The sequence below is a fragment of the Rattus norvegicus genome, chromosome 3 (assembly GCF_036323735.1).
Source record: "Rattus norvegicus strain BN/NHsdMcwi chromosome 3, GRCr8, whole genome shotgun sequence".
NCBI classification, from domain to species: Eukaryota; Metazoa; Chordata; class Mammalia; order Rodentia; family Muridae; genus Rattus; species Rattus norvegicus.
The window spans coordinates 123,402,767-123,408,791 of NC_086021.1; the positions used below are offsets into that span (position 1 = coordinate 123,402,767).

Genomic DNA, 6,025 nt, shown 5'->3' on the forward strand with positions numbered 1-6,025 from the left:
TCTTTTGATCCCTTGTGGAATGTTACTATAGGTAACATTAAGGATTTAAGGGAATAATGTAAGCCCCCCTAGTTCTGTAGTCCACCGGCGTTGGCTTTTGGGAGGGGAGTTAATTTGAAGCAGCATTTATAAACTCCAACTTTATTTTAGCTGAACTTGTTCAGCCTCCTTGAGGTAATAATTGTGACTGTTCTTTTTATATGTCCCCCCTCCCAATATCCAGATCCTCTGCACAGATAACTACAAATTCCTCAGAACTGTGAGGTCCTGAAGTGTTAATCTATGTATTAAAATCACCAGATTTAAATCCCTTTGTCTTCTTTACAACAGTTAGAACAATTGATGCTTTATTACCAGAGCGAGTAAATCCAGCCTTAATCTTGTTTGTAACTTTAGTTAATGTTTTGATTTGGAATATTTCGTATCAAGGAGACTTTCATTTAAGAAAAAAAAGCTGAGATTATGTTTGAATTGGGGAGGGTCTGTTCCTCAGTTTAGTGAAAGATAACTTATTCCTTTGATACAAGAGGGGTTTCACTGGGTCAAAGAAAAGCTCGGTGCTAAAATGGGAGGCTAGACATATGAAATGCCAGAATTTTTGACAAAACAACATTGATACTTAAAAGTAAAGTATCATTAGGAACGGAGGCCATTTATTTCCTTGAACTAGTGAATCTAGCAAGGGGAGGGGGAAATCTTCAAAACATACCCACCATCCATTTACTCTTTCTCTTTCCACGTCCACCTCTGCTCCCAATTTCCCATTTACATCTGCACTGCTTTCCTGTGGGTTCTAAAGGAGGGTGAGTTTTTTAAGTCCTTTTCCAGGCTTCCCAGGGTGTTTGTAAACTGTTTTTCAAGGGTGCTATGGCCCTGTAGAAACAGTTCCGAGCCTTGTGTTATTGGACAAAGGCTCAGGACTTGGGTTGTCTCCCGCCCGGATCCTGCTGGCTGATAGTTGGAATTTTTGATATATATTTTATTTGGTGTTTCTATTAATGTGTTTGTCCTACACTCCAGCCCTTGGAGCCACGTATTAGTTTTAAAACATCTCTTCTCCTTAAACCTCGGCTCATCTTCGTGAACTGTTTTTGACCTTCTCAGCAGTGAAACTGAAAAGTTACACTCAAAAGATTTCTGCTCACTTCCTTGCCTGTTACCTTGGTTCATGCTCTTTCTAGATGGTGTCTACAAAGGGAAGGGGACACTGTCCTCACACCACTATCACCACCATCTTACTGGTTTTTCCTTTTGCTTTGTGTTTATTTTTATTTATTTATTTATTTTTGCTTTTTCACCCCTGGGTGTTCTGTCATAGACTTTTCTCCCTGGAAATACAATCAAATCAACCGACAGTAGAAAAAGAAAAAGAAATAGAAAAATGATGGAGTGGGATTGTTGCGTTTTGCTTTTGCCCTGTTTGATTTCTTCCAATTTTAGCTGTTTCCCTATGTCGCAGAAAGAACGGGTTTCAATAAATAGCCCTCTAGCGCTATCTGGCGGGGCTCCAAACGCTCCGTGCACTGTGGCGCTGTCAGTTTCTTCTTCCCACGCCCTTCCTCATTTCCTTTTCCTTTTCCTCTTCCTCTACCTCTTGTCACTTTTGCTCTCTGTATCCTATTTCTAGTCCCTTCTTTCCCCCTCTGCCGGGTTTCTAATCTGTAGTAAACTACAGTTTCCAGTGCAGACAGGAGACCCGGCACCGGCCAGTTGTAACTAAATAGCAGTACGGCCACCCAGATCATGCAGGCTTTCCAGTCCCGTTCCAGCGTGGCTCACACCCATCTTCTTCCTTTGTTGAGCACCTGAGCGGTGTTAAAACTGTTGACAAGTCCCACGATCTCCGTGGGTGGTGTTTTGAAGGGGCTTAACAATTGGGAAGTTTGGTGGAAGGATACAAGACCCTGGGATTCCCGGCTAGCACAGCATATCTAAGTTTGAGCTCTGAAGGCCAGGACTTCCCGTGTGAAAGGAAGGAGGCTTCTACGAGATAGGACAGCACAACAAGGGGCAGGGTTTTTTGTAGAGGAATAGGTCACCAGTGAACATGTGCTCTTGGACCCCCGGGGGAATCTAGGTTTCCAAGGGACCATCTCAGTCTGCAGTCTACATCCAAGGCGCCTATTCATATTCTCTTCCTCAGTTAACCAGATTTATTCCTAGAACTCCCACCAAACACACACACACACACACACACACACACACACACACACACACACACACACTTTGGAGACTAGTGTCAAAGTGGGAGTAGGAAAACCGGATAGAAAACACACATAGTGAACCAACACACAGCGTTCAGGTAAGCCAGTGGTGCTAAACAGTGGTGCATCTTCCTATACTTAAAAAGTGCTCAGTGATGTGAGCAGAGGTGATAGGAGACCAAGACAGGCAGCTCTGCTAGGTGGCCCATCTTCGCTAGGCTGCTGTATTCATTCATATTCTCTTTTTCTCATCCTCTCCCTTTTTTCCCTCCCCCATCCCTCCCTCCTGCCTTGCTTCTCTTCCCCTTTCCCTCTCTCCCACCCTCTCTCCTCCATACCTCCCTCCCTTCCCTCTTTCTGTTTACCCTCTTCCTCCCTCTCATCCTTACTCCCACTCCCAGCCCTTTTCCTCACACTCAGCCTGAAAGAAACTTCCAATCTTTGCTTCAAGCAAATGTCTTCCTTCCACGTCTCCAAACTCTGGGATTCAAGTGGCCAGGAGTCGAGTTAGGAACTCCTAACTGCTTCTAAGGAGAAAGGTGGTCACATCTCCTAATGTACCTAGAAGGTGTGTCTAGTGCAGGTGTGAGAAACTTGCCTGTAAGTGTTCTTACCAAAGAACGGGGCTCAAGTCTGCAGCACTTTATATACAAGTGACAACATAGAAAGGAAAGGAGCAGAGAGGGTGGCCTGCTACCAGCTCTACTCCTCAAGAATCCCTCCCTCCCACCCCCACTTTTGAGGGAAGAAAGCACAGTTTGGGTGTAATTAATTGAAGATTGTTTTTAGGTCATCGTTAGTCAAAGTGCAAATAATTGCTGACCATTTTTACTTAAAATTGAGCAGCCTGAGAGTGATAGATCGATTCAGAGGATAAAAATGATGTATCAAAACATCAATGTCGATTATTTGAAATATTGTAGTCGAATTTTTTTTTTATTGCTTCATCGGTTAAGTGTCTGAAAGTGCGGTGTTCAAACATATATTTATGTTGTCAATACTGTCAGAACTGTCAGTTTTACTATACCGGATTTGTACTACATTTCAAATTTGCTCATTTGCATAAAATGTCCACCCTAGGATTCCCCCCACCCCACCCCACCCCATCTCTGGAAAATCCCTGTCAGTTTTTTCAAAAGATTCTGCAATCTCTGCCTGAGCTAAAGTGGGCACTGCCTCTTTTACTCAAATTTCCAGGACGGATTAGGCGTTCTTTCCACATTTTTAACCTTGGAAGAGGCACTTCCTTCTTTTTGCCCAACTATGTTTTTTCTCCGAGAGCACTGGAGCAGTACAAATGCCGTATTCCAGCTAAGAGGTACAGCTCTTGGGTAGGACAACTGGGTAAAACAGTCTACTCTACTCTCTTAGCCACACTCAGGTAAACCCAGACTCTACGAAGCCTGGACATCAGGGCCCGCCCTCAAATTACCTGAGAGATTGAAATCTTCCCAAGAAAAATGAGTGTGAGAGTAAAAATACCCTCTTTTTCTTTTTTTCACTTAAAAGCTGCGCTGGTAGGAGAGGAAATAATTCACATGAGTGATCGGCACGTTTTACCTTTAAAAGCTTTTGAACTCCATCGAAAGACACAGGTTGCAAGCAGAACTGACAGTTTTAATTCTGCCCATTTTCACGAAGCACGTCAGATCAGAGGCACTCATTTATTTTATGGGGTGGGGCATTAGAAAGGCAGATAGGGTGAATTTGATTGTATCTGTCCTAGAAATACCAGAGAAATTAAACTCTCTCATTGAAACACAAAAATTTCATTGCGCTGTACAATTAGTCTAAAACTAACTGAGATTTATAAATCCGCATTCCGTCTAATCTTGTGCTTTTTACATCCCAGCCCAGGATTCTAGAAAAATCTAGCAGGAAAGGCAGGACGCTTCTGCATTAACCGTAAGGATGTGATGTTGTTTTTGTAAGCTTAAAGTGCTTTTCATTATCCTTTTAATGTACTTAAATAGGTCTGTTTGGACATTCAAAGAAGCTACACATACAAAGATGGTTTGGCTGCCTGCCGTCAGTCCTAGTATTTTGAAAAACAGGAAAGAAAAAAAAAAGGAAGAAACGTAAAGAAAAAATCTGAGCGTTTCCATGCTCAGAAGTAAATAAGTAAATAAATAAAGTACAAGGCAAAAGAAAGTTGGCTGCTTGGATCTGAAGGTCGTCGTGAACGACGAGTGTGAATGTCTTGGAGTCCTGTTTGTGCGTTACCCCACCTCCCCCCAACCCACTCTCCAAGGCAAGGGCATGGAGGGATCACCCCCGGAGTGCTGTGTTTACTCTTTTTTTTTTTTTTAATCTCTCGGCTATGTATGACAAGTGTTACTTGAAGATAGTCATCGGCCTTCTCCAGATACTCCAGGTTTGCCGTAATGATCTGCAGAAGAGAGCTGCCATCACTTTCTCACATCCCAAGGTGTTGGCGGAACTCGCGGCGAGGGGAGAGTGGCTGCAAAGCTTAATTGCCAAGGAGAGGGCGGGGTGCCGCCCGGGACCCTAGGCGGGGGTTGGGGAGGTAAGATGCAGCCCAGGAGGTCTTTCTGGACGCTGAACTCTCCAGTTGGAGACTATTTGGACAAGGTATGATTGCCCCCCACCTGCCAATTCTCTCTCCCAATGCCTTTGGGGAGAAGTGATACCCTTGTGTAACAATTAGCTCAGACAATAAAAATAATTGGAAAATCAGTTGGAATTTCTGAGTTTTTAATTACGCTTAATTTTGCACTAAGCCGTAAAATTACGAATGCCCCTCAATTAAACACTTTCCTCTTGCAAAGCGTTTAACAACAATTATTCCTTAATCAGTCTGAATGTGAGTCACAAATGGTGCTTTTCCACATCAAAAGGACGTCCTTCCACGTTACCTTTTAGTCATAAGAGGATTAATTCCTATAATTAGAGGGATAAATATGTGCATAAATATCTCATTCTCTCCTTAACAACAACAACAACAACAACAACAGCAGCAACAACAAAACACTTTCACTGTGTAGGAGATGTGGTGGGCGAGAGAAGGGGAGGTGTTGTTGATTCTGAGAGGTCGGCTTTGGCCAGAGATCCTTTGCACGCTGTGGTGGTGGGAATACTGGGCCTTGGGCGCGCATCAGGGAACTGGAAGGACATGCGCACTCACACTCAGGAACACGCTGGATCGAGCATGAGTGGTCCAAAGCTGGGGACTCCAGGACCTTCTCGGGGTCCAGCCGAATTCTTCCAGATTGCAATCCACATCCCACTTTCGCCTCTGGCCGGCGCAGCAGGACTTTATTCTGATCCGTGCCGAGGTCCCTAGGAGTGGAAGTCCCTACCCTAAGCCGGAGCTCCAGCTTGACTTTTCAGGCTGCAAATAAAAATTGAGCATGACCTTTTAAAACTCCAGTGTGAATATCTCATTTACCTAATGACTTTATGTCACCTACGGAGAAGGTCAATTTCCTCTTAACCTTTCCCCTGCTGCTGCAGTAAGCATTCTTCCCTAATCAATGGTGGCTCGAATGATCAATTCCCATTTTATGATCGCTGACAAAGTCAGGCTAGAGGCGGGGTGAGATTGCGCTGTTGGTTTGGCCGGGACAGGGGCTTCGGGTACGCCCAGCTCCGCCCGGCGCCTCTGGAGGCTGCTCTCTCTCTCTCTCCTGCTAGTTCAGAGGCCTTGGCAAACTTCCCTCCCCCACACGCCGCCGAGACTTCTGAGTTGTCACTAATCCGAACCTGAAATTCACCAGAGCCCCTTTGGTTACCGACAACGATCCTCGCTGCTGCCGGGCCTCCTCCTCCTCCTCCTCCTCCTCCTCCTCCTCCTCCTCCTC

General features: G+C 44.7%; 1 long non-coding RNA gene across 1 annotated transcript; it reads right to left on the bottom strand.

The window, feature by feature from the left end:
• Positions 1-4,898: 4,898 nt before the first annotated feature.
• Positions 4,899-6,025, bottom strand: LOC103691864 (uncharacterized). Its single transcript, XR_005502371.1, has 2 exons — positions 5,928-6,025; positions 4,899-5,556 (listed from the first exon to the last, which is right to left on the bottom strand). It is a non-coding gene; the product is annotated as an uncharacterized LOC103691864 (long non-coding RNA).